The sequence below is a fragment of the Gopherus flavomarginatus genome, chromosome 1 (assembly GCF_025201925.1).
Source record: "Gopherus flavomarginatus isolate rGopFla2 chromosome 1, rGopFla2.mat.asm, whole genome shotgun sequence".
Taxonomy (NCBI): domain Eukaryota; kingdom Metazoa; phylum Chordata; order Testudines; family Testudinidae; genus Gopherus; species Gopherus flavomarginatus.
Genome location: NC_066617.1, coordinates 236,824,425 through 236,850,713, shown reverse-complemented (window position 1 = coordinate 236,850,713; position 26,289 = coordinate 236,824,425). Strand labels below are relative to the sequence as shown.

General features: G+C 39.4%; 1 protein-coding gene across 10 annotated transcripts in view; it reads left to right on the top strand.

Annotated features, from left to right (window-relative positions):
• Positions 1-228: 228 nt before the first annotated feature.
• Positions 229-26,289, top strand: part of TBL1X (transducin beta like 1 X-linked) — a 268,281-nt gene continuing 242,220 nt past the window's right edge. For 4 of the 10 annotated variants that reach the window (XM_050964078.1, XM_050964055.1, XM_050964038.1 and 1 more), the window contains exon 1: positions 1,633-1,916. The gene's annotated coding sequence lies outside the window, so the exon portion shown is untranslated. The other 6 variants (XM_050964097.1, XM_050964061.1, XM_050964088.1 and 3 more) reach the window with 4 other exon arrangements.

Here is a 26,289-nt window from a genome sequence, read left to right as displayed (position 1 = left end):
ACACCGGTTAAGCATTTTATGTTTCAAACATAGCAGTAGGTTATTTACAAAGTTCTATGCTGTGCCAGAGCAAGCAACTGAACACTGGAATCCCAGCTTTAAAAGAGTGGGTTTTACTGCGCAGCTAATAGACAGTGTGTGGTAGTAGAGGAATGTGTCACAGTAATGCAGAGAGCTGTAATGATGTCAACTTGTTATTTACTTTCCAAAGCTGAATGACTGAGCAAGGCGAAAGGAGAATCAATCAACCACGATGTGACTCTACAGGCGGAAAAAACACAGCACTCTCACCAGTAAGAGGTTGGGGGAAGGGAAGCACATGTAACCACGGCAATGTTGCATCATTTACTTGCATTGGTTTTTATATTGCTCCCTTCTTTTCTCGATTGAATGTAATATCTCAGTATCAAGCTGTACAAATCCAGAGAAAAATAAGAAGGGCATGTTCAAGGCAAAAGAACAACAACATTTTTGGGACTGTTGAATTTCAACTGGTATATAATAAAATCCATTCTGCTGATTCACAATTATGGAGACTGTGTAAGTCCATATTTAATGTGCTCTAATAATGTTATAGAAACATTAGTTTTACATCACTCATGTTTTATAATAAGATATATAAGAATTCATTTTTGCTTATGTACTCTTTTGATTGCTGAGCTCCCAGCTATTTTCAATTTTGAAAAACACCCATTGTCTTTTGATCAGATTGTTATGTTTCAGATTATTGAGAATTAGGCTCTTGCTGTCTGGCATTTTATAGAGGAAAACACTTTAAAAAATTGGAACAGGTAGAAAAACAGAAGGTGGCTCTGGAGTATTTTTCCAATTGGGTTAACACATGAATGGTTTGATGTTCAATAACTATACATTATTACCAGATCTACTTCCTGGGAGGGCTGTGGAAATGTAAATTAGATTTATTTTAAATTGACTTTTTCAAAACGGATTTTTGTGAATATTTTCAAATTTGAAATCCAAAGACACTTTCAGCAGTCTGAAACTTGCAAAATAATAATAGTATACACTAATACATAATTTAATACAATTAATGTAAACTAAGCTATACCCAGACCGTAATGGGCATATAGTATATACTCATATCTATGTGCACACTATCACAGACAAACTGTATGTGTTTGTGTGCGGGGAGGAGGGGACGGAGAGCAGTGTTCATGCATCTTTGACATTTTTTATAGCTGAGTCCACAGGGTTAATATTTCGTTTTTCTAGTAGATGGGGGGAGGGTTGATTAAAAAAAATCCCTGGGATTCAAAATAATGACAAAAATAAGCCTTAAGTGATTAAACAAGTTACCTTAGGTACTTGGAAGAAAAAACAAAGCATTTTTTGAGTAGGCGTGTTTTTGTTGTTTGAAGTTTTCTGGGGGAGTGTGAGGACTGATTTTGGGGGAAGGGAGAGGTATTGAAGAGAGGGTTTGTGTGTGTCTACCTTCCTCTAGTTCAGGTCAATGTGGCTGGTTGGTTCCCCCCACCCACTCCAGGTCACTGAGTATCTATGTGTGTCTTTCTCTCAGTCCTCCTCCTGCTGCTGCTGCTTGTCTCTTGGAAGCCTTAGACACACACTCACACCAAACACATTAACTCTGCTAATGAAGTAGTGAGCAGCAGCAGCACCTCCTGACCGCCATTCCGCACCAAAAACTTTCCATTTTCCTCTTCCCACTCTCTGGGACTTCCTTTTGATTCTGCTGTGTGGAGGAGGAGGAGTGTGTGTGTGTGTGTGTGGTGGTGGGATTTACAGTCTCCTTTAACGCTTGCTGGGACCTAGGAAAAGAAGAGTTACACCATGTACTGCAAGTGAAAAAGTCTCTGTGTGTGTTTCTTGCAGAAGTTGAGGCTTTTCTCTGCTGCTTCCAGAAGTGAAAGCTGTGCCTTTAATACACGTTGAGTGAGGTGAGTTTGGAGGACTGATTATTCATCATTTGGACCTTTTTGTGTGCGGCTGTGACATGCAGTTTAGTGATTAAAACGGCTTGCCTTTGCCATATTTTTCAGTGTATGGAATCAATTTCCTCATGTTCCCCTCTTCTTATTATTTGTTTCTTTTGTATCTGATTCTGCTGGATTTATGACTGTTTCTTTTTTGGATTTCCCACATTTTTGCTGTGTATGTTTCTCTCAAGTGTGTCATGATTTTGTGTGTGTTTTACCCTAAAGTGACTGGAAAAGGCTAGAAAGTCTTGCATCGTTGGAAGGTTTATTATGATTGTTAATTCTGCTGGAGTTTCTAAACCCTGGCTAAGGCAGAGAGTAGTAACACAATGTGGTGGCTTTAGAAATGTTCCTCTGAATGAGGGAAAGGAGACTTGTTTGTTTGGAGGTTTGTTTTTTGATTTGTGCAGGGGAACGGTTAGTGAGTTCGGAGGGGAGTTTTTTAAATGATAACTTAGCCTTAAGATACTCACATTTCCCTTTAGTATTTCACTAGCAAAATAAAAGGTATTCACACTGTAGAGAGTGTGGAGTTTGCACAACCCAGGGTGGGGGAGGGGAATCCCATTCATCTAGTGTTTGAATCAGCAAGCACAGGAGTTGATCACTCTCTGGTAAATCGAAGTTTAGCTCCAAGTAGGTAAACAAGTTAATTTTTGTTTATGATTTGTAATACTGTCATTAACTGAAAAGAAATCCCTTAACAAAGTGATGGACCAGTGCTGGTGTTATGGGAAAAAATATTCAGTGTGACTTGTATTACAAGCAGAGTACTACTGCAGTGTTTGCAAGAAAATAAAATTGCAGACCTGTTGCATATATATTGAGGCAAAAATAATACGTGCTTGATCATTTATCATTAACACATTAGGACAACAGGACACTTCTTCTAAGTTAGTGTGCCCAGCATAGATACTTAGCAGCACAGGATGGTGGGCACGTTCCTCCCAACTATAATCTTTTATGATTCTGTTCCCTATTTTGTGTTGCTGTTTTAATTGCAGCAGTTTATTTTGTTTTAAATGGGTGTGAGGTCAACTAGTATTGCAGTATGTCATGCTAATGACCTTTGGCCTATTTAATTACATGTTGTTCAATTCTCAAATAGGCATATTGCACACAAAACCACACCCTAAAAGTTAGATTTATAGTAGATACAATTTTCTCACAAAGTCTGGCCGCTTCATGTTGTCTTAAAAGGTCTTTCACTGTCCTGCATGAGGATTTTGTATTATTGGTATGTATACCCTCCCCCCCCCACGTACAATTCATGTTTAAAGTAGGAGGCAGGGGGAAAAGCAATTATTTTGTAAGGCCACCTGAAATGAAAAGAAAAGGGGTTAGCATATTACACAAGAAGGCTTGTAATGTCCCATCTTTCTCCTTGACCCATTTATTAGTGAACCTTTAACTGAGACTGCTCACACAGCATGTACAAGATTAACTGCACTAAACCTTGCTTACCAGATAACAGCACATGGTGGATTTAGGCCTCTTGGTTGGCCTAGAACTATATGGACAATGTGTTACCAAACCTGGAGACATCTCACAGTTTTCAAATTAAATAACTCCTTTTTCTGTGATATCAAACAGGATGGGAGCAAGAGCACCATTTCAGATTTCTTAATTTTCTCTTTTTTTAAGGGGGGTAAATGACAGTTAATAATTGCAACATCACAAATACAGTCATATTCAAATAGGGAGCCCTTCCCCGTAGATCTGGCAGTGGGGGGTGGGGTGGGCAGAGAAATAGACTCTCACATATTAAACACGTATTAAACCTTTCTTGGGCTACATGCAGTAATAGTAAAACTGGCAGATATTTAAACAGCTACTGTATCTCAATATAAGTGTTTCAGAGGGCTAAAGAACAAACAGACCATTTTTAAGATTAAAAAGTCTGTCTTAGTACTAAAGAGGCTAATAATTATACATGCATGTAAACATTGGCAGCTGCATAATAGTCCAAATGCCTTAGGAGAAGAAATCTCTGGCAGTAAATTGTCTTCTGTATCCCCCCCCTCCGTAAAGTACTTATATATCCTACATTTATCATAATGATATTGGGACCTCACCTTCTTGCTCTTCCATTGCATGGATCATAAATCCCTCTAAAGCCTTTTATAAGGCTAGCTTTTTATACTCTTAGTTTTGAGGATGGCGGGGAGAAGAACTTTTCTCTCTTTCAGAGCCCTGAGATGTCCTCTCCGCCAGTTTTTCCTGTTTTCCATTCTCCCACTTTCTTATAAATGAGTTTTTCCCCATCTCTGTAGTTACAGGCTCAGAACCAGGCCTATCCTTCAAAGGGTCATAATATGGCCTGCCTCTTTGGAAGAGCCGGTGGCTCCTTAGGCTGCAGCAATTCTCAAAGGCCAACATCCTTGAAGCTGAACAGGACTGGATGAGACATCCTTTGGAGTTAAATAATATTGTTCCTTAATAGTACAGTTTGGTCAGCATTGAGGTATGCAGGAATACTCAGCAGTATTCTGAGCTCTGGCCATCTGGAGAGCAAGGCACCAGACTGGGAAAATTGACCCAGCAATTCTGTATGGTAGTGCTTAGTCCCTGGGTCAGTGCACTTTTAATATTTTCTGTTATTCCCTACTGTTTTCAAATCAAGTGATAGAATTTACACTGTAGATGATTGTGCGTGCATGTATGTATGTATGTTTGGCCCCAAGTGAACACATACTAAGAGTTAGTTTCCACCTTGAAGAGTTTATAGTCAAAATAACCAAGACAGACAAAGGGTGGACAGGAAAACGAAGACACAGAGAGAGGTGAAGTAACTTGCCCAAGGTCATAGAGGTCAGTGGCAGAGTCAGAAGAGAACCCAGCTGGAACTCCTGACTCCCTGTGCAGTGCTCTGTTCATTGTAAACCATTGTCTCTACATCTCTTTGTGGGTGTGATGTTGAACTGTGGCACTCTGTGGTGGTTTTATGATAAATAAATCCATTCAGTCTGGGGAAGGAGTAGATTTCCCTGCATCTCTGCTGTGCATTTTGCCTGCCTTGAGCTTTCATTATTGTTTATTATTTTAATTTGTAGTCCTATTTTAATACTGGCTGGTTATACTCCAGCCAACCTTGTAAAATCACAAAGAATTTTTAACTCTCATGAGCAGGCTCATTTTTTTTTTCATTACTTCCATCTTGCCTCATGAATTATTTTGTAAACTGTTTTTCAGGTGCTAAATTAAACTTCAGTCTCCTCCTGCCCGCTTCCCCTCCCACCCCCCCGACTATTTTTAGTTAGAAGGAAATAGCTGACCTCTTTGGAGCAAGAACACAGAGCCCTTGGGTACCATTTATAGGTTTTTACCAAATGGCCTACTTGGACAAGTTGGTTGAAATTAAACAAAAACACTAGAACTACAGCCCTGCCTAGAAATAACAGCCTCTTCTGAATATACATAATTTTAACTTGAGTAAATCTGAGAGAAATATCTGAAGGTGAAAATGTGGCTTTGGGGCATTCTTCTCCCCTTCGGTAGATGATTCAGCATTGTAGGGTATTTGTGGCAATCTGAAAGTTAATATTGTGGGATTTCATTTAAAATTGATCTATGTCATTTATATACAGTGTTAAGAATGCTAGGAGTCCCACTTGCACTGTACTTATGTGGAAGTAAAGAAGGATATCTGTTTTCACAGGGAAGGATAATATTTCCCTTCACCTTCTCTCACATCAAACAGAATGTACCCTAAGAGAGATTTCAGAATTGTACCTATTGTACATGGTAGTTACACAGCTGTGTGAAACCTGATTTTGCAAACTGTTTGTGTTGGCTCTTATAGTTTCAGGTCTAAACTTATATGTAGGCTTGGAAGGTTTAGATTTTTGTTGGTAAATGTAGATTGCACTGTACACACACAGAGATGAAAAAATATTTCCACAGATGATGGCAGAAATTTACAGATAAGTGGTTTTTACTTTTCCTGAGAACTCATTAGAGTTTGCTTAACTTTGTATATTTTGACATCGTAATGTTGCCAATTTGTGTTTTAATGGCTATGAAACCTCATCTTTTTGAATCTCAGTGCCTACTGTCCTTAAATAATTGTTTAACTCCCCAGTGATTTATGACAACTGTAAAAATTTAAATTGATAAACATCTAAAATTTTTTAAAATAAACTAGCCATATACAAAATTATTAGGGCTGTTAAATGATTAAAAGAAAAACCATGATTAATCACATGATTAAAAAAAAATAATCTCACGATGTTTTGCACTGTTGTTAATAGAATACAATTTATTTAAATGGTTTTGGATGTTTTCTACATTTTCAAATATATTGATTTCAGTTACACACACAATACATAGTGCACAGTGCTCACTTTATAACTATTTCGATTACAAATATTTGCACTGTAAAAAAGGAACAAAAGAAATAGTATTTCAATTTACCTAATACAATAGTATAGTGCAATCTCCTTATAATGAAAGTTGAACTTACAAATGTAGAATTATGTACAAAAAAAACTGCATTCAAAAATAAAACAATGTAAAACTTTAGAACTTACAAGTCCACTCAGTCCTACTTCAGCCAGTCGCTCAGACAAACAAGTTTGGTTACGATTTGCAGGAGATAATGCCGCCCATGTCTTGTTTTCAATATCACCTGAAAGTGAGAACAGGTGTTCGCATGACACTGTTGTAACTGGCATCACAAGATATTTATGTGCTAGATCTGAAAGCATTTTCCACACCTCATCCCTCTCAGATTTTGGAAGGAACTTCAGATTCTTAAACCATGGGTCTAGTGCTGTATCTGTCCTTAGAAATCCCACATTGGTACCTTCTTTGCATTTTGTCAGATCTGCTGTGAAAGTGTTCTTAAAACGAACATGTGCTGGGTCATCATCCGAGACTGCTATAACATGAAATATATGGCAGAATGCAGGTAAAACAGAACAGGAGACATAACAATTCTCTTCCAAGGAGTTCAGTCATACATTTAATTAATGCATTATTTTTTTAACGAGGATCATCAGCATGGAAGCACGTCCTCTGGAATGGTGGCTGAAGCATGAAGGGACATGTGAATGTTTAGCATATCCGGCATGTAAATACAGTAACTCCTCACTTAACATTGTAGTTATGTTCCTGAAAAATGCGACTTTAAGTGAAACGATGTTAAGCGAATCCAATTTCCCCATAAGAATTAATGTAAATGGGGGGGTTAGGTTCCAGGGCAGCTTCCCCTACTCTGCAAGCACCAGAGGCGGGGGGTTCAACCTTCAGCCCACCCACTCCATTCCTTCTCCTAAGCCCCCACCCTTGTCCCGCCTCTTCTCCCCCCCCACCTCCTCCCCCTTTACTTCGCTTGCTGTGTCCTGGCTCCTCCTCTCTCCCTCCCTTCCCTTCTAAATGCCGCAAGCCAGCTGATTGCCGCTGGCAGAAGAGGGAGTGGAGGTGCTCGGAGTCCTTGCTCCTCCCACCCTCCCTTCTGCCCAGGACAATCAGCTGGCTTACAGCATTCGGGAGGCAGGTGAGGGACGGGGGGCACGCTGAGTCCTCACTCTTCCCCCCTCTCTTCTACCCGGGGCAATCAGCTGGCTTGCTACATTCGGGAGGCAGGGAAGGGATGGGGGGGCACGCCAAACCTTGCTTCTCCTCCCTCCCTTCTGCCGGGGCAATCAGCTGGCTTGCAGCATTTTGGAAGCAGGAGGGAGGGGGAAGGAGCGAGGACTCGGTGTGCAGGCTCCCCCTTCCTTCCCTGTCTCCTGAACGCGGCAAGCCAGCTGATTGCCCCGGGCAGAAGGGAGGGCGGAGGAGTGAGGACTCAGCGTGCCCCTCTCGTCCCTCCCCTGCCTCCCGAATGCTGCAAGGCAGCTGATTACTGCCGGCAGGAGGGAGGGGGAGTCTGCGCGCCGAGTCCTCGCTCCTCCCCACTGCCTCCTGCCTGGGGCGGGCAATCAGCTGGCTTGCCACATTTGGGAGGGAGGGGGAGCCTGTGCGCTGAGTCCTCTCTCCTCCCCGCTCCCTTCTGCCTCCAAAACGCTGCAAGCCAGCTGATTGCCAGGGGGAGGACAGGGAAGGCGCTGATCCACAGCATCTGCCGGCGGGTGGGAGGTGCTCGGGGGAGGGGGCCGAAGGTAGGCTGCCAGCTATGGAGAAAGCAGGCAGCCAAACACCGTAAGAGTGGAGCATTACACAACGTTAAATGACTATGCTTTCTAATTGATCAGCAACGTAACAATGAAACAACGTTAAGCGGGACGACTTTAAGTGAGGAGTTACTATACCTTGCAATGCCGGCTACAAAAGTGCCATGCAAATGCCTGTTCTCACTTTCAGGGGACACTGTAAATAAGAAGCAGTCAGCAGTATCTCCCGTAAATGTAAACAACTTGTTTGTCTTAGCAACTGGCTGAACAAGAAGTAGAACTGAGTGGACTTGTAGGCTCTAAAATTTTACATTGTTTTGTTTTTGAGCGCAGTTATGTAACAAAAAAAAATCTATAGTTGTAAGTTACACTTTCACGATAAAGAGATTGCACTACAATACTTGTAAGAGGTGAATTGAAAAATACTATTTCTTTTGTTTATAATTTTCACAGTGCAAATATTTGTAATAAAAAATAATAATATAAAGTGAGCAATGTACACTTTGCATTCTATGTTGTAATAGAAATCAATATATTTGAAAAGTAGAAAAACATCCAAAATATTTAATAAATTTCATTTGGTATTCTACTGTTTAACAGTGTGATTAATCATGATTAATTTTTTAATCACAGTTCATTTTTTTTTGAGTTAATCATGTGAGTTAACTGCGATTGACAACCCTAAAAATTATAATCTAATTATGCCATGCCTACATATATGTAAGACAGCCCAGAGATCATTTTGTCCCTCATATTACTTTTCACTCATGTATCTGCTTTGTCCTTGGTTTCAGTGATGTCATGGCCTTAATAAATATTGCATTGCATTGGTATTTGGTGATGCCTTCATTTGCTGGAAGATAGAGGAATATACGGCTGTGGGTACCTTACTTTCCCACCCCATTTCCCTCGTTCAGATTAATTATGTTGCTAAAATAACACAGGCTGAGTAAGAGATTTGGTTTTAGGAGCATGATAGACTCAGATTAATTTTTTTTTCTGTTGACTTCGCACAGGTCTCAATAGAAGGCTGCATCACAGTGTCAGTATTGGAAGTAGAGCAGGTCAAGTAATGTGGTTAAACAATCAATATGTCTGGTTTGTTCTATTTAAATTGAGACTGGGATGTAAGTATTTAGAATTTCTTAATAATGGCTGAGTAGTGTGCAATTCTTAGGACATAATGCAATCTCATTTCAAACAAGTATGGCATTCATGTAATTTAAAACGTGTATTTAGGAAAGTATCATATAATGGAAGAGGAGTAGTTATTTTAATGCCTTTCGAAGGTGCATTGAATAAATATATATTCACTTGGGTGTTGACGCTAACTACTGTAGTTTGTTATCAAAAAGTACAAGATGCACTAGATGTGTTAATTGATAAGACCTATGACCTGTTTATGAATAGATTAGTAGTACTAATACTATACAATAGTTAGACGTGTACTTGTCAAAATCCTTAAGCCTCATCAGGTTATGAGTTTTACTATGTTAATGTGTGGTTACCTTTTTCATCTTCCATTGGAAAGTAGAATGATGTGGTTTGTTTGTTTTGTTTTTAAGCAGCGTTCTTTACTAATAGCCAGAGCAGTATTAATCTAAATTAGATTTCATTTTCTGACCTACATTTCTTTCTCTGGCTCCTGGTTTTAGTTGTAATGTACCTTGTATCTTGTCTTCACATCCTACAAGGCTTCAAATATGTTTTGTAACATAATTTTACACACAGAAATTTCTTCTGTTGGAAAATATGGTAACATTGAACTTTGAATTCTGTCTTTTTAGTGACGCACAACTTCCCCCACTGACAGATACATTATTAATTCAATGAAGCTCAAGCATTTATATAACATTTGAAAATATCATTTACAGTTTTCTTTAAGAAAACAAACAGGAAGAGGGTTTGCTTTTAATGGGAGATTCTCTTTGTCATACTGCAGAATAACACATTTTTTAACACTCCTTTTTGGAACTCAGCAAACTGCACTGGACACTTAACTTTGGCTTCTACTGTATTTTGCAATGCAGCATTATCAGCTATTCATTAATCCCAGACCAGAGAAGAGGCACTCTGGAGAGGAGTCTGTGTAGTTTAATCGTAAAAGCCAACCATTTACAACTTAATACTTCAAAAATGAATAGTCATGAGGTATGATAGCACTGATGAAAGGACACTATCATATCATGTGCAATTTTTATTACATAAGGTTTATGCTTGAAAAAGTGCACTGAGTTTATACTGATTTCAACATATTTCAGTTACCTACAGCAGAAGGATTCAAAAAGTCCTGCCAAAAGTACTAACCTGTACAGTGTACAAGTGAAATGTACACACACAGGTGGTTTTGTTTTTTGTTTTTTGTAACATTAAGTAAAATCATGGACTCAGTGGAAGCCAGTATGAATTAAAGGTTTGATAAAAACAAATTTCAGCACTTATAAGCTGGTTTACAGGTGTACACCAGTTGGTTTCAATCCAATTCTAGTGGATAGAGCATGCACAGGACCTGCTCCCTCTCATCATGATTAACGTTCTTGCTGGCAGTCTCAATAGAGGCCAAGGCCTGAATAGGTACAGACGCTGAATTATCCTCTCAATTATGGATGAAGCTCACTGGCAAGGGGAAGGTGGAGAAGCCTAGCTCATACGGTGCCTATGCTGTATCCACATTGTAGAGATTAGTTTTCAAGGATATCTATCTGGTACTGAACAAAAATCACTTAACCCCTTTTACCCCCGCCCATGTGCACACATGAAATAGACCAATAAGAAAGCCATTTGTTGATTAAACTGCTAGAAACATGGGCCTATTCAATCACACCAAATTCTTTGTGATTTTCACAACTGGTTAACTTTATATGCTTCCAAGTTTTTAAGCTGGTGGCTTGCTCATCTTTGACTTTGTTTTTTCTTCTTTTAGATTAAGGTGTTTTTTTAAAAACCTTCACTTGTTGTGAATATTTACCTGGCGCCATAACAGAACTGCATTTTTTTTGTTGAATTTCTAATGAAATAACAACTTAAAAAAAAGGGAAAGTGCTCCAAATAACCTTTACGAGACAGTAGGTAGGGCACTCACTTTCACAATTTGATAATTTATAGTGGACTTTAAATGACTTAATCTGTCTCACAGAAGTGCTAGGAGGCTTAGTTAATGTTTGTAAAGTGTTTTTAAGATTGAAAACAAAAAATGTTAATTGTTACTACCAGTGTATTAAAAACTTAAAATTTTATATGCAAACACACTTCACATCCTCCCCTGTCAAGTTGTAAACTATTTTAGAAAGATGTCAAAAATAAATAAAACCATTTCTATCTCCTTTATGGGGTTTTGAATAGCTCCTATTGCTTTATTTTGTTAAACTCCATCAAGATAACATCTTAACTCTTTCCTTGGCTAAGAGACAGCCTTCCTTCTGCTAGGACATGAGAGCTGGCACTCCATCATGACCCAACAGAGGTCGTAAAGGGGACAGTCCAGTTAAGCAGGCTTCATCTCTGCTCCACAGTCTTTTTTCTGCCACTTCCCCAAGGTGTGACTGATACCAAATGAAGGAGAACCCAATATATAACGTGTGAATTTGTGTTCCAATCCTGCAAACCCTTATCAACCAGGTAGTTCTGATATATGCAAGTGATTCCATTGTAGTGATGGCCCGAGGCCGCAAAAACTTATATTTTTCACGCTGTAGATGTGAATAGTTCCATTGGCTTCATACATGGAAATCTTTGCAGGTTCAAGGCCCATGTGGTTTGTGGTACAGGCTCTCGATTGATTATCTGAACACTTTTTTCTATTTATTTATTAACTAGCTAAAGACTCCTGATTTCTTGCTTTAATTCTATAAGCCCTCTATTCCTAATGTTTCATTTCAGTTTTCAGCTATTGCTTGAAAAACTTATCTCCTCTAGATATGTATATATCACAACCTCTTCTGGTCTCAGGTAGTAGACTTCTCTGCAAATGTATGATTATATATACATCTTAATGATTTTCCTTTCTTACTTTGTAAATGTAAAGAAAAGCTAAAAGTAGAAATCTTAGCCAGGTTCCCATTTTTGTATATTTGTCCTTTTTTTCCCATATAGATGTTCTTGCAGGTGTATTTATATACACTGTACGTGCATTATGGAGTCATGGTAAGTAACTAAACTATTCTTAAGGCTGTAGAAGTGTCTGTGCCAACCCCACTGTCTCTTCTTCCCGTCTCTAACAGAAACAGCTCCTTTTGTCCTGAAAATTGACGTCCTTTATCATGAGCTACAGAAGACTTTTATTTTGACTGTTAGAGGTTAATCAGGCAAGCTGTTTTTTGAGTTATGGGACATAGCAAATTAGGTGTGTTTGTCCCCCGTTGCATAAGCTCTCTTTCATGAAGGGAGCATGAGGTTCATATATAATCTACATTAACTGTTTTGCAGGCTGTTCTTATTTATTTGAGTGCCAACAATGTACTTTGAGATTTATACAGTAGACAACACAAGATCTGTGCTCCACTGTATTTAAAGTTTATACAAACAGCAAGTTTGCTATTACTGACCTTGTACAGGCTTAATATTTTGCAGTAAATGTCAATCGAGAACATTCAGAGATAAAAATCTTCCTTAAGAGAATTAAGTTTGTTTAAACAAAAAACTAGAATGCAAAAGTTACTAAAAATATTTTTAGCTAAGATCAGACCATCCACCTTAATTCTTCTGCCACTAACTCATGTCCAACCAATGCCAATAGGCTGAGAAAGAAACCCCTAAAGCCACTCAGAATACATCACTACTCTTGCAGTCATTGTCAAGATCCTACCATCATTGTCCTCCTGCACTTCACATGCTGTATAATCTATAACACTGTTCTGCGAACCATGACCTAATACAGAAGTAGCTACACTCTCCTAGTGCACTGTCCGGTGCCAGCCATATTGTTTAGGGTTATGAGTATTCTATACTATATATAGGCCACATATCAACCATCCCATTTGCATGCAGTAATATATAAATCCTGCACATCTTGCTTCTGTAGGAAGTAAAAAAACTACATTTTTCTCTCAGATACATTTCACCGTAAGTCTGATCAGCCTCTACCTCATCACTTTGTACAAGCTACTATACTAAGTCTCCCTTATTCACCCACCCAATATAATCAACATATAGAATATAATCAAGACACAGCAACTTTAATATTAAACTATGGACCCAATTCTGTAATTGATTCAGCATGGGTGAAACTCCACGGAAATCAGGGAGACTCCACGTGGAAACAGAAGTCTGATTCTGCAGTGCCCTTTTCAGAATGTAGTTTTTCCTAATCACTCTGCCATAGAAGATGCAGTTCTTGGTGATAAATGCTGAGATCTCACCAGTTCCACATGCAGGAGAGAAGAAGGTCAGAGAGTCTGTGGGCTATATGGAGTTTTCATTTGAAGGATATAATTTACTAACTTTACTGGAATAGTTACTCAACCAATATCACTGTTTGGTAGGCCGTGTGCAGTGGTACAAAGAGAGAGTTAAAGTTGTTTGTCTAATCTTAACAGTGAATTTTCTGACTTTAAAACATTTATTTTGGTAATCTGAATGTTCTTCTGATAGTTGTACTAAATTGATGTATAATTATTTACGTTTGTAACTCTGTCTTAATGAATGTTTTTGTCCACGAATATATGTAGAATTGCTTACTTGTTCTCATATTTTTTGGAATCCCAGGTCAATGGTGTCTTTTCCAGTCTGTTTAACACACTTAACTGTATAAGAATATGTGCTCTGTGACCTAAAACACCTCTTCTATATTGGTACCTTCTTTTATCTTTCTCACTTCTGCTCAAATGTATTGCATATTAGGCTGAAGTCATTGACCCTTTCAGCTTTTTTGGAAACATTGCACTGACAAAACATAACTGTCTCTCATTAGAACCAGAACTTAACCTGTAATAATCCATGGATGCTTTTTGGGTGGTGACCTACTGCATTCATGAAGTCAGCAAAGTGAAAGTACAATGGTTGTCTGAAGGCTAACTTGATTTTGATTAGATCTGTTTTTTTAGCTTGTAAACTACTGTCTGTAAACCACATGATGATCCTCCCTTCAAGTCTGTGAGGTTTTTTATTTTTAGTTTAGTTTTGTTCTTTAAGTTCTTCAGTGTTCTTTTGCTGCTTTTTCTTTTGGATTTTCTGGCCATCACACAGTTTAACCAGTTGTTCAAGTATTGTTTCATTGCCATGTTCTAGGCTTGTATCAACTTCTTGGAATAGAGGTTATGTTTCCTTGCTTTGTACACTTGTAGGCCAATGTAAATAACAGTAACAATAATACCTATTATCTAATTATATCATAAGCTCCTCGAGGACCTTGTGTGCTGTGCACACACATGGCACTGTGTAAGTCATAACTCTGGTTTTACATAATGCAATTTATACCAAAACTTACATGAGTATTATTAAATTTTGTAGATTTTTCACAGAAATACCCTTTCTCTTTCATGGGATGGTTTTCTGCCTGCATAGTTGAAGCAGAGCCTATTAACACAATCCTTCTGACTGACCTGTATCAAAGTGTACCGAAAATAACGTGGAGATGATCATTTGGAATCCTTTATCCTGTGCTTATCAGGAGGACAGTCACTTCACCAGCCTACTCAAGTGATCCTCTTTTGCCTCTGTACCAGCCCTAATATCAGGTTAGGTTCAAACTTTCTAAACTGGAGAGAGTCCAGAGGACAGCAAAAAACATGATCAAAGGTTTAGAAAACGTGACCTACGAGTAAAGGTTAAAAAAACTGGGCATGTTGAGTCTTGAGAAAAGAAAACTGAGGGGAGACCTGATAACAGTCTTCAAATATGTTAAGTGCTGTTATACCAAGGACGGTGATCAATTGTTCCCCATGCCCACTGAAGGCAGGATAAGAAATAGTTGGCTTAATCTGCAGCAAGGGAGATTTAGGTTGGATATTATGAAAAATATTCTAATTATAAGGGTAGCTGTGTATTGAAATAGGTTACCAAGAGAAGCTGTGGTGCCCCGTTATTGGAGGTTTTTAGCATCAGGTTGGAAAAACACCTGTCAGGGATAGTCTAGATATATATGGTCCTGCCTCTGCTAGGGTGGACTAGGGGGGCTGGTGGAGGTTGGGAGGGGGGAAATGGACTAGATGACCTCTCAAGGTCCCTTCCAATCTTACATTTCTATGATTCTGTGCTGTAGCCATCTTATTTCCATAACCCCATGGGCCTGCATCTTGAAATTTTTAGGGGATTTTTTTAAAAAAGTTTTTGAAGTCCCCGTTCTTCCCTGCATGTTAAGTGTTACACTATTTAATGTTAATGGGAGTTACTCAGGGGATATGAGTATGTGCTATGTATGTGAGAAACAGGCCCCTGGTGTTTATGCATTCCAATCAGCAATGCTCCTGGTCTCTTTGAGGCCTCAAATATTTTCCTTTTGACTATCAATCTTGTAGATTTGGGGCATTTGGGCACCACTCCAATACAAATAAATAATAATCTGGTAATCACTTAGACTAAAATGTAATAAACCATATCTCTTTCTGCCTGTACACATGACAAAAAGGTTAAATTCACATGGAAAATAGAATAGCATAGAGTTATTAGCAATGCTCTAACAAGGATACCTTCTTCAGGAATTGCCTATAAAAGGAGATAGCAACAATATTTTGGCCACATGGCTTTCTTTCAGGAATAATCTGGTATGAAGAAAAAAATCAAAAGATTTTCTCTTTTCAGCATGATAACCATTTAGTTCAAATAGCTGATGCCAACTCATTCTTAATGTACTGTATGTGTACATGTATACTTTTTTTTGTTTGCTTTGGGTGTGTTTTTAATCTATTATGCAGTCTTTTCATCAGATTAATATATTTTCAAGCACTTGGACTTCAGAATGCTGGTGTCCTATGTAGAATCAAATGTATAAAGCTGTAGTGGCCTATTTATTTTATTCTGCAGCGTGGGAGGAATTTTCTGCATGCAGCACTAAAAGAGCGTGAATTCTTTCAGGGTTTGTATAATATAATGAACGGAGCTTCTGTATATTATATATTATAAGCATTTTATACTCACCTATTTGCTTGTCTGATGTCACTTAGATCTTTTAAAACTATGGGCTATGTATGCTGTTATTGGTATTAAACGTTCTCAATGAAATAGTAACGCCACTTTGTTGCTACAGCAACTTGTTTTGCCCCCTGAAAGGACATACATCAATTTGCTAGTATTTCTGCTTTCTAGAGGGAATTTGTTGTCCTGCAGAAATATTAACATAAAATTATGCACAAGAATTTGGACAATCCCATTGGGCTCACAGCTGTTCCCTTAATTCTTAAGACTTCTACATGTGATGTGAAATGTAATTCAGGCCTTACTGTTTCTCTAAAGGAAGTTAATTGCTTGGAACTTGCCACGTTGCTATGACTTCCATTTAACCAGCAGTTAGAGGCATTTGACCAAGTTCTTAAAAGTATGTGGTTGTATCAGCCAGACCACCAGCAACTTGGATAAACACATGGTGGTATTTTTCTTAATTTCATCTCTAGGAACAGAGTATTACTCTGTCATGTAGTGACCTGAATCTAAAGACAGAGCTTGGAGTCAAAGGTTATTTTGTGCTGCTGTCAGACAGGATCAGGTTTTTCCCCTTAGCCTCAATGTAATTAAAGGGTAAGGTTACCTGCACCTCATTATTGCTGTTCTTTTATGACAATAGGGCAGTTTGTGCATTGACCGGATATGTTGCTAATAATTTGTGTCCCTGGCACATGCATTTATCATGATCTGAAAGCTTAAAACCCGAAGGCCAAAATTTTCAGGTGTAGGTGTCTAAGTGGCTTGGCTATTTTCAGAAGTGCTGAGCACTCACAACGCCAATCTAAATGAATGGGTGCTGGGCGCTCAGCCCCTTTCAGAATGACTCTTTGTTTGGAGCCCAACATCAGGCAAATACATTTGAAAACTAGCCAGATAAGTTCAGTTCCATTTTGCTTTGGCCAGTTAAATAAAGTCAGAAAACAAAAGCAAAACAAAAACAAAAGGGAAAACAAAAGCATTTCCCCCCCTCCCCGATAGTCAGTGAAAGGTATAGTTATAAAAATTGTAAAATTGGATGCAAAATTTGCTCCTAGCCATGCAGCTACTCTCCGCATGCTGTCCAATTATGTGTAGGTGAAGAGGACCACTAGTGGATCAGCTTGAAGCAATCAGGCTCTTTGCTGAAAACAAGCAGTATGACCGTGTTAATGTGTGCAATGATTTTGTTTGGTATTGTTTGCTGAAGCTGCAGTAAGGTGTATTACTGTTGTGGTGTTCCGTTGGTTTACTAGTTGTTACAAAGATTTCCTTTATGAGGATCTTGAAATGTTTTGCATTTGTTAGTATTTGTATTCTTGTAGTGTCTAGGAACCTTTTTGTAATTAAAAACAAACAAAATAAAATACAAGTGAAAGTGACTAGATGCAAGAACATATTTTGTGTATGCCAGAATTAAACAAATTTGAATGATAAGAATGTGCAGTTCTGAAGTATTAAAGGGTCGGGGAAGTTACAAAAAAATTGGGGCATTGCAAGTTGGCTTATATAAATTAATGTTCTGTTCCAAAAAAACCAAACAGTACTTTGGTTAGGAATTTCCTGGGCTGTTGTCTTGAAAGAAAACATTGGTTAAGAGAATGCTAGTAAAGAGAATTTAATAGAGGAAAAGAGAATGTGATGAATGGTTGCTGCAGGGAGAGGACTTTATTCTGTACCTTCTGTCATATAAAACTTGAGCTTGGGCTCTTTCCTTATTTCTTTATTCCTTTTGTTTATGAAAGTATGTGTATGAGACTGGACTGTTTACATGTATGTCTGAAATCTCAATTCACAGCTTACATTGCTCTAACTTAATTGTACCATGTTTAAAATGTTAAATATTGAAATTTCTTTCTAGCAATAACAGCAGACCAAAATGTAACACATTTACATACTAGACCTAAAAGCCAGGGTTTTGACTTAATTGTATAAAAATAAAGATACTAATTCATTAAAATATAATTTATGTTATGGTAGCAGCTAGGTGCCATAGCCATGCATCAGAACTCCAATACTCTAGGTGCTGTACGAACACAATACAAAAAGATGGTCTCTGCTCTAATCAGCTTACAACCTACAGTAAAGAAAGGGCATTTTAGCACCTAAAATTAATTATTATTATTTTTACCCAAACCATTTTAATGTACATTTTACAGCTATGCACTTTTTTTAGTCCCATGTTTCTTCATGCCATTTCCCTCCCCCCAACCACCCCTACCTCCACACACCCAGACCAACAAGAGTAGAAAGTTACACACTGCAAATTCTGTACAATTGTCCCAACCGCTGTTAGGCAAACTCCTGTTTTATGAGATCTTTCCACCACAAAACTAACCCCAAACTAAACGAATACAGTTCTGTTTCCCCTTATAAGATAGATTTTTTTCAGTCGTTTGCATTGTTGCTTAAGACAGGGGTTTCACAGCACTCTAACCTGAACACATGGCAATATCAAGCTTTATTCTCAGCCAGTGTGTTTCCTGTGAAGAGTAATGTTTAGTGAGATGTTAATATTTCCCACATCAGGCTGGTATGAACTAAATTGCAAAGGTTTCTGATACTGAAGATCATGTACTGTTTTATGTCATATATCTTCAAAGCAGTGAGGGATAATGATAATGCAGTGGTGTTTTGTAGAAAATAAAGGCTCATATGCCAGCTTTTGGCTATGTTAATTCTTCTCAGAGTGTGTTCTATCGACTGCAATCTGAAAAGAGTTTTGTACCTAAATAGCGTGTTACATATCTCTAGGCCTTTCCCACTAGCTTGAAGGGCCTGTTACCTTTTTTACTATGGCCATATACTGGAGTGACCATTTTAAGGATTTGTTACTATGTGATCTTTTTTTAAAAAAGGAAATTGGTTCTATCAGTGTTGGTAAACTGCTGCAAATAATTTGTGGAGTGACACATCTTTATAATACAACTCTGCTCTAAACTAAAATTAAACAGATGACGGATTTGTTAATATCCACGGAAGGTTATCTCAGGACACAGGTGCTTGCATTTAGAATTGATCATAAATTGTCAGCTTGATGTGGATAGGAAGCAAAGTGAACTCAGCATGAAAAACATACCTATTAATGAAGCTGAGAACATTTGCTATTGACAGTTGCTCTGATACAGTTACTGTTGTATCTGAGGGAAGGTAAATAGGATATGTGTGCTGTGTATCGAGAATGGCTGTGCTTAGATCAGGGGTCGGCAACCTTTAGAAGTGGTTTGCCAAGTCTTCATTTATTCAGTCTGATTTAAGGTTTTGTGTGCCAGTAATACACTATAATGTTTTTAGAAGGTGTCTTTCTATAAGTCTATAATATATAACTAAACTATTGTTGTATGTAATGTAAATAAGGTTTTTAAAATGTTTAAGAAGCTTCATTTAAAATTAAATTAAAATGCAGACCCCCTGCCCCAGATCGGTGGCCAGGACCCAGGCAGTGTGAGTGCCACTTAAAATCAGCTCGTGTGCCGAACCTCTGGCTTATATCAAAGGATGGACACATTTATCTTCACCATTCTAAAATGGCTGATTTTTCACCTTTTAATTTATAAATATTAACCAAAAACAAACCAACCACCAAAAACCCAAGCAACAAACAAAAAACCACATATTCATTGCATATATCCTTCTATGTTTTTAAATATGAAAGCAAAGCACTGTTAGTTGTACACTGATGAATGCATTTGAGTTAAATATTAGAAAGTCTGTTTGACAAAGCTTCTGTCTTGATTTCTCTCTCCTCCCCCCAAAAAAGTATGTATTTGCTATACTTTATCTGTTTTAGATTATTATAAGAATGTTTTATATATGTATTATAAGATTATTATAAGAATGTGTCTTCTTATAGGAATACACCAGATACTTTACGGCAGCATACTGTAAACACTTACGGATATTCTTACCTTTATGCACAAGCGTAGTCCAATGGAATTCAATAATATTACCCAGGGATGTGAAGTTAAACGTGTTTTCAGGATTGGGGCTTTAATTGCTAGCTATAATCTTTCACAGTTTAGTGGATGGGGCCTTTACATAGGATATAGATATTTTATAACAACATCAACATAATCGTATCTCTCTCAGATACTCTTAAATAAGAAAAATCAGTTATTAAAAGCTTTAAATGGGGATAGGGAAAATTTGTTGCTGGACCTTCAGTACCATTGACTTTAGTCAGGAATAAATTGCATGTTTTATCATGACATACGCCTCTTAATCTTTCTAGAAAAGAAGCTTGTGTAAAGGATAAATTTGGCTGTAGTCTGCAATGTCTGTCTGTGTGTGGAGGAGGGGAGGTCACCAAGTGCTCCTTTTGTGTAAATGAGTTATGGAAATACCACATGGGAGAAAGTCAGTAGCTTTGTCAGTTGTGCACAAGAAAGACCAGTATAAAATTATACTTAAAGTATGAAATCATTCATCAGTTCATCCCTGTCCCTCCCTCTTTCCTTGAATTCCAATTTCCACTAACATACATTCCACAGCTAATAGCAAGAAACAGGCACTGCAAACACTACAGTCAGGGTAACATTTAAGTGTCTTTAGACAATCTGTCTTCAGAATAGAAGCAAAATACCGATGTCTTTAAGGACTGATATTGGAGGCCTACGCACAGGGCATATGAAAAAGACAGTAATACAAATAACATAACTCAAATAAATCTTTAAATAGATCAACTTGCTTTCAGTTTTAGACCCCATCTACGCTACAAAATATACTATTACCAAATTGTTCTTAAAATGCTTCAGATCCTTTGCCACATGTGGCTGGAGCATGATGATTTTTTGAAAACTGTTCTCAAAACAGATTTGTCTAGTCTTGAAACGTTTTCCAAAACCTTTCAACAGAATTATGCCGTGTACGTATGGGTGGCAAAACTGTCTTAAGTGAAATTGTTAAACCCCCTCTCCCCCCAAAACACAACTGTTTGATACACAGCACATTTTGTAGTTTCGATCGGAACTTTATGCCACCCAGCCTTTAAAAATAGATATTTGTGTACATGCACATCTTCTATAATATGGAGCAAGCATATTTTAGGGCAGAAGTGGTATGTCTGCCTGAGTGGTATGTTGTGCCTTTGTTTGTATGTGGAGTATGGAGGAGAAACTTTTGTGAGTGTGTTTACTGTGGCCAAATCAGTCTGTCTGGGGTTGTTTTGAGAAGCCAGTGAAAAGGTTAATAGCAACAGTAATAGGCATCAAGGCCAAACTTCGGCTTCACCACCACACAGCTGTCGAAATATTGTCAAATTGCTTCCTGTCACTGAGGCAAGAAATCAGGTGTGTGTGTTCTGGGGGAGGGGAAAGAAAAGAGGAGGGGTTGTTAAGCTATTACACTTCCTAAGTGATTTTAAAGTTTACTGAATGGTTGGGACATCTCTTTGTGACCTCTTCGTCTACAGTTCGTAAGCAAAGGTTATCCCTGGTTCACTGCTATTGTTTGATGCAATTAGGTTTTATTGACTAAGAAGACCTTAATAGGTTTCATTTATGTACCTTAAGTTTATTGCAATTAAGCTCTCTAAATGCCTAGAAGGCTGCTGCAACAACAAAGGTTCTATTAATCAGGGGTTTCCCCCAGAACTTTTCCTCATGGTACACATTGTCAGTCCCTGCGGAGTCATCCTCAGGGCAGTGCCTCACCCACCAAATCCAGGCCATGCTCAGCCTCCATCTTGCAGCCCGGCCCACCCAGGTAAAGTGACACTCCTCATCCCTGACAGGGGATGAGGGTTGCTGGAAGTATGGTGAGGCTGGGCAGGGCTTTGGTGCAGGAACCCTGACCCCTAAGCAGCAGCGAGGAAGATCTGTTGTTCCCGCAACCCCGCTGTCACAATGGAGGGGCCAAACCTAAGTGGGCAGTGGAGTGGCCAGCACTGCTCCTCCTTGCACTGCCAGTGGAATCCACCATGAGTAACGTGCACACAGCTGGAGATACCACCACAATTAGAGGCTAAAAGGAATGTGAACTTTGTAACAATACTTTTTGTGTTTATTAGAAAAAGGAAAAAAAGGGTTTAAAGGGATAGCAGCAAACTCAGAGTCACCATGCAGCTAAAAATGTGTTTACAAGTAATATCTAAGATTACTGTAAGAGAGTAGGAATAGACATAGTTCTCTTTGTTCTGTGGATTTCATAGACTCATAGACTTTAAGGTCAGAGGAGACCATCTAGTCTGGTCTCTTTCACATTGCCCATCCTCTCCTGTAATAGACCCCTAACCTTTGGTTGAGTTGCTTAAGTTCTCAAATCATGATTTAAAGACTTCAAGTTACAAAGAATCTACCATTTACTCTAGAACAGTGGTTCTCAAAGCTGGTCCACCGCTTGTTCGGGGAAAGCCCCTGGCAGGCTGGGCCGGTTTGTTTACCTGCTGTGTCTGCAGGTTTGGTTGCTCACGGCTCCCACTGGCAGCAGTTCGCTGCTCCAGGCCAATGGGGGCTGCAGGAAGCAGTGCGGGCTGAGGGATGTGCTGGCTGCCCTTCCTGCAACCCCCATTGGCCTGGAGCGGCGAACCGCAGCCAGTGGGAGCCGCGATTGTCTGAACCTTTAGACGTGGCAGGTAAACAAACAGGCTTCGCCCGCCAGCAGCTTTCCCCGAACAAGTGGCAGACTGGCTTTGAGAACCACTGCTCTAGTACAAACCAACAAGTGACCTTGCCTATATTGCAGAGGATGGCAGCCTCCCTCCCCCAGGGTCTCTACCAGTCTGACTGCGGGTTTGGGGGAATTCCTTTCCAATTCTAAATATGGCGATCATTTAGATCCTGAGTTTGTGGGCCAGAACCGCCAACTAGACACCTGGGTAAGAATTCTCTGTAGTAACGCAGAGCCCTCCCCCTCTAGTGTCCCATCTTTGGCAATTGGAGATATTTGCTAATAGCAGACCTGTGTATACAGTCAGAGTCACTGTTTTCCTTGGTGCCTCCACCTCCCCTCTCCGTTTGACAGTTTCACAGAGCAACAGGGAGGCACTTAATTGTTGTGTGCTCTGGTGCTACGTCATTGTCATCGTTCTTACTGCTGCTTATTTGGGGCCTTGTTTCAAAACTTGTGATCATATGCCAGGCTGTCATGAAGATCGGTCTCTCTGAGGTCCACTGATATCTGGTCTATGTGTCTAGTCTTTGGTCTCCCCCTGCGGTCATTTTCCATCCACAATCATTGCAAGAGCCATCCTATCAATAGAGTGCTCTGGTCTCCGCTGCATATGCCATACCAATATAGTCTAGCCTCCCTCAGCTTATCTTCAAGTGGCGCAGCTCACATTTGGCCCCTTGAAACCTGGTTTGGTTTCCTAATATGAAGTATTCAACCATTTGACCATCTCAGCATCTTCAGTTCTGTGACAGAGAGCATACTGGTTTCCTTTCCTATGGCTGGCCAAATTTCTGTTCTGTACATTAGGATGGGTTGAATTACAGTTTTATACTCACTATCTTTTAACTTTATTGGCATCTTTGTGTCTCAGAGAACAGGGGTCAGCTGCCACCATTTGCACCACACAGCTTTAGTATGATGCCATCAGCAGCAGCCATTAATCCTAGGTATTTAAATTCTTTCACTCTATTAACCTTTCCATCTATGACGTCTTTTATGGTGAGTCCTCCTCCCTCAGTTATCATACCCTTGGTCTTACCAACATTCACTCCAAGTCCAGCGTGCTCAAAACTATGTTGCCACTGTTCCAAGTTGGCTTGCTAGGTCTCACAATCCTCTGCACATATCACTAAGTCATCAGCAAACAGCATGTTCCAAGGTGGCTCCCTTTGTATATTCTCAGTTATCGCAGCCATGACAATTGCAGACAAGAAGGGGAACAAAGCTGGCTCCTGATGCAGGCCAATGTTTACTGGATGTTCTTCACTGTAACCTGTCACAGGATGGGATCCCTCTCCCCATGCATTTCACTTTGCTGTAGATGGTCTTCTCTCCTTGTCATCCTAGTCAGTTAGATAGCTCATCACAGGTCATACAGCTAAAATTTCCATATTTTGAGAGAAATCTGCATTGGGGGTGAGGGAGAAAAATATGACATCCAGTTGAAATAACGAATTGGAATTGTGCTGAGTTATAAAGCATAAATTCATTTTTATTTTTAGCATTCTTTAAAACATGAACCAAAGGTCATAAATAGGACTGAATGAAACACTATCAGCAACTGTGTTCTCTCCAACTTGTCAGTTCCTGTCCATTTGTTTAGCACCTAGTCATTTTACCTAACCTCTATATAGTTAACTAACTGAAGGAGCTCATAAATAGTCCAAGATGTACTGTTGAGTTCCTGTAAAAGCAGCAAAGAGCCCTGTGGCACCTTATAGACTAATAGACGTTTTGGAGCATGAGCTTTCGTGGGTGAATACCCACTTTGTCGGATGCACGTAGTGGAAATTTCCAGGGGCAGGTAGGTGTGTGTGTGTGTGTATATATATATATATGCAAGCAAGAAGCAAGCTAGAGATAACGAGGTGTCATGGTACAATTCCCCACTCTGAACCTTAGCGTCCAAAAGATGGGGTACCAGCATGAATTCCTCTAAGCTCAATTACCAGCTTAGTACTTGTAGCACTGCCACCAACCAGGAATTCCAGTGCCTGGTATACTCTGGTCCCCCCCAAAACCTTGCCCGGGGACCCCCAAGACCCAGTCCCTCTGGATCTTAACACAAGGAAAGTAAATCCTTTCCCTCACCGTTGCCTCTCCCAGGCTTCCCCTCCCTGGGTTACCCTGGAAGATCACTGTGATTCAAACTCCTTGAATCTTTAAACAGAGAGGAAAATTCACCTTCCCCCTTCCTTCTCTCTCCCCCTCCCAGACTCTTCCTGAGAGAAGGTAATCCTGGCACAGAGAGAAATCAGCCTCTCTCTCCCTCTTCCCTCCTTTCTCTCCACCAATTCCCTGGTGAATCCAGACCCAGTCCCCTGGGATCTCAACAGAATAAAAAAACAATCAGGTTCTTAAACAAGAAAAGCTTTTAATTAAAGAAAGAAGAAACAGTAAAAAGGATCTTTGTAAATTTAAGATGGAATAGTTACAAGGTCTTTCAGCTATAGACACTGGGAATACCCTCCCAGCCTAAGTATACAAGTACAAATTAAAATCTTTTCAGCACAATACCAATTTGAACTCCTTTCAGCCAAATACACATTTGCAAATAAAGAAAACAAACATAAGCCTAACTTGCTTTATCTACCTCGTACTCACTATTCTGGATCTATAAGAAACTGTATCAGGGAGATTGGAGAGAAACCTGGTTGCACGTCTGATCCCTCTGAGCGTCCAGAGTGAACAACAACCAAAACTAACAGCACACACAAAAACTTCCCTCCCTCAAGATTTGAAAGTATCCTGTCTCCTGATTGGTCAGGTGACAGCCAGGCTCACTGTTCTTGTTAACCCTTTCCAGGCAAAGAGATATGAAGCACTTCTGTTCTATTAACTCTTACTTATCTGTTTATGACACGAGGTTAGTTCAATCAGGGAGGATGAGGCCCTCCTAATACTTTACCTTTCCGTGAGGAATTGGATATAAAACACTATATTGTTTCCAGCGTGTAATGTCCCAAACGGTGCCTAAATGGAAACCTGAAGCTCCTAGGTATGCTGCTATATGACAGGTCAGATGACAAAAGGTTCTAGTGTGGCCCTTTTTATATAATAGCTCTTATCTTTGGCTGTTTGTACTTAAGACGATTACAAGGATGAGAGAAACTAGAAATTACAGTTTTCTCCATGTGCACCAGACGTGCATGGGATAGACAGCTGCAGGGTGACCTTTGCTGAATGGTTTCAATCTTCACCAGTAGAAGCCTGGGTTTCTGGGATGAGGGCTAATGGTAGGTCAGTCCAGAAACCTCCCTAGGGCAAAGATGCCGATCAATTTTTAGACTGTGCTGGAGCTGGCATATAAATGTGTTTTGTTCTTGATTGTTTTGGGTGTTTTTAAGTGGACTGCAGTCTGGTAGAGACTAGACTCACTGACTTCAGTGCAGATGGCTAGTTAGAGAAGGGGAATGAGTTGATTTCCTTCGCAATATGCTTTGTAACTAATTGTGAAATACACGTAGATGAGACAGTAACACGCACAATCAGCAAACTGACTGTCTCTTAAGCCTGTCTCCCTTCCCCCTCCTCCA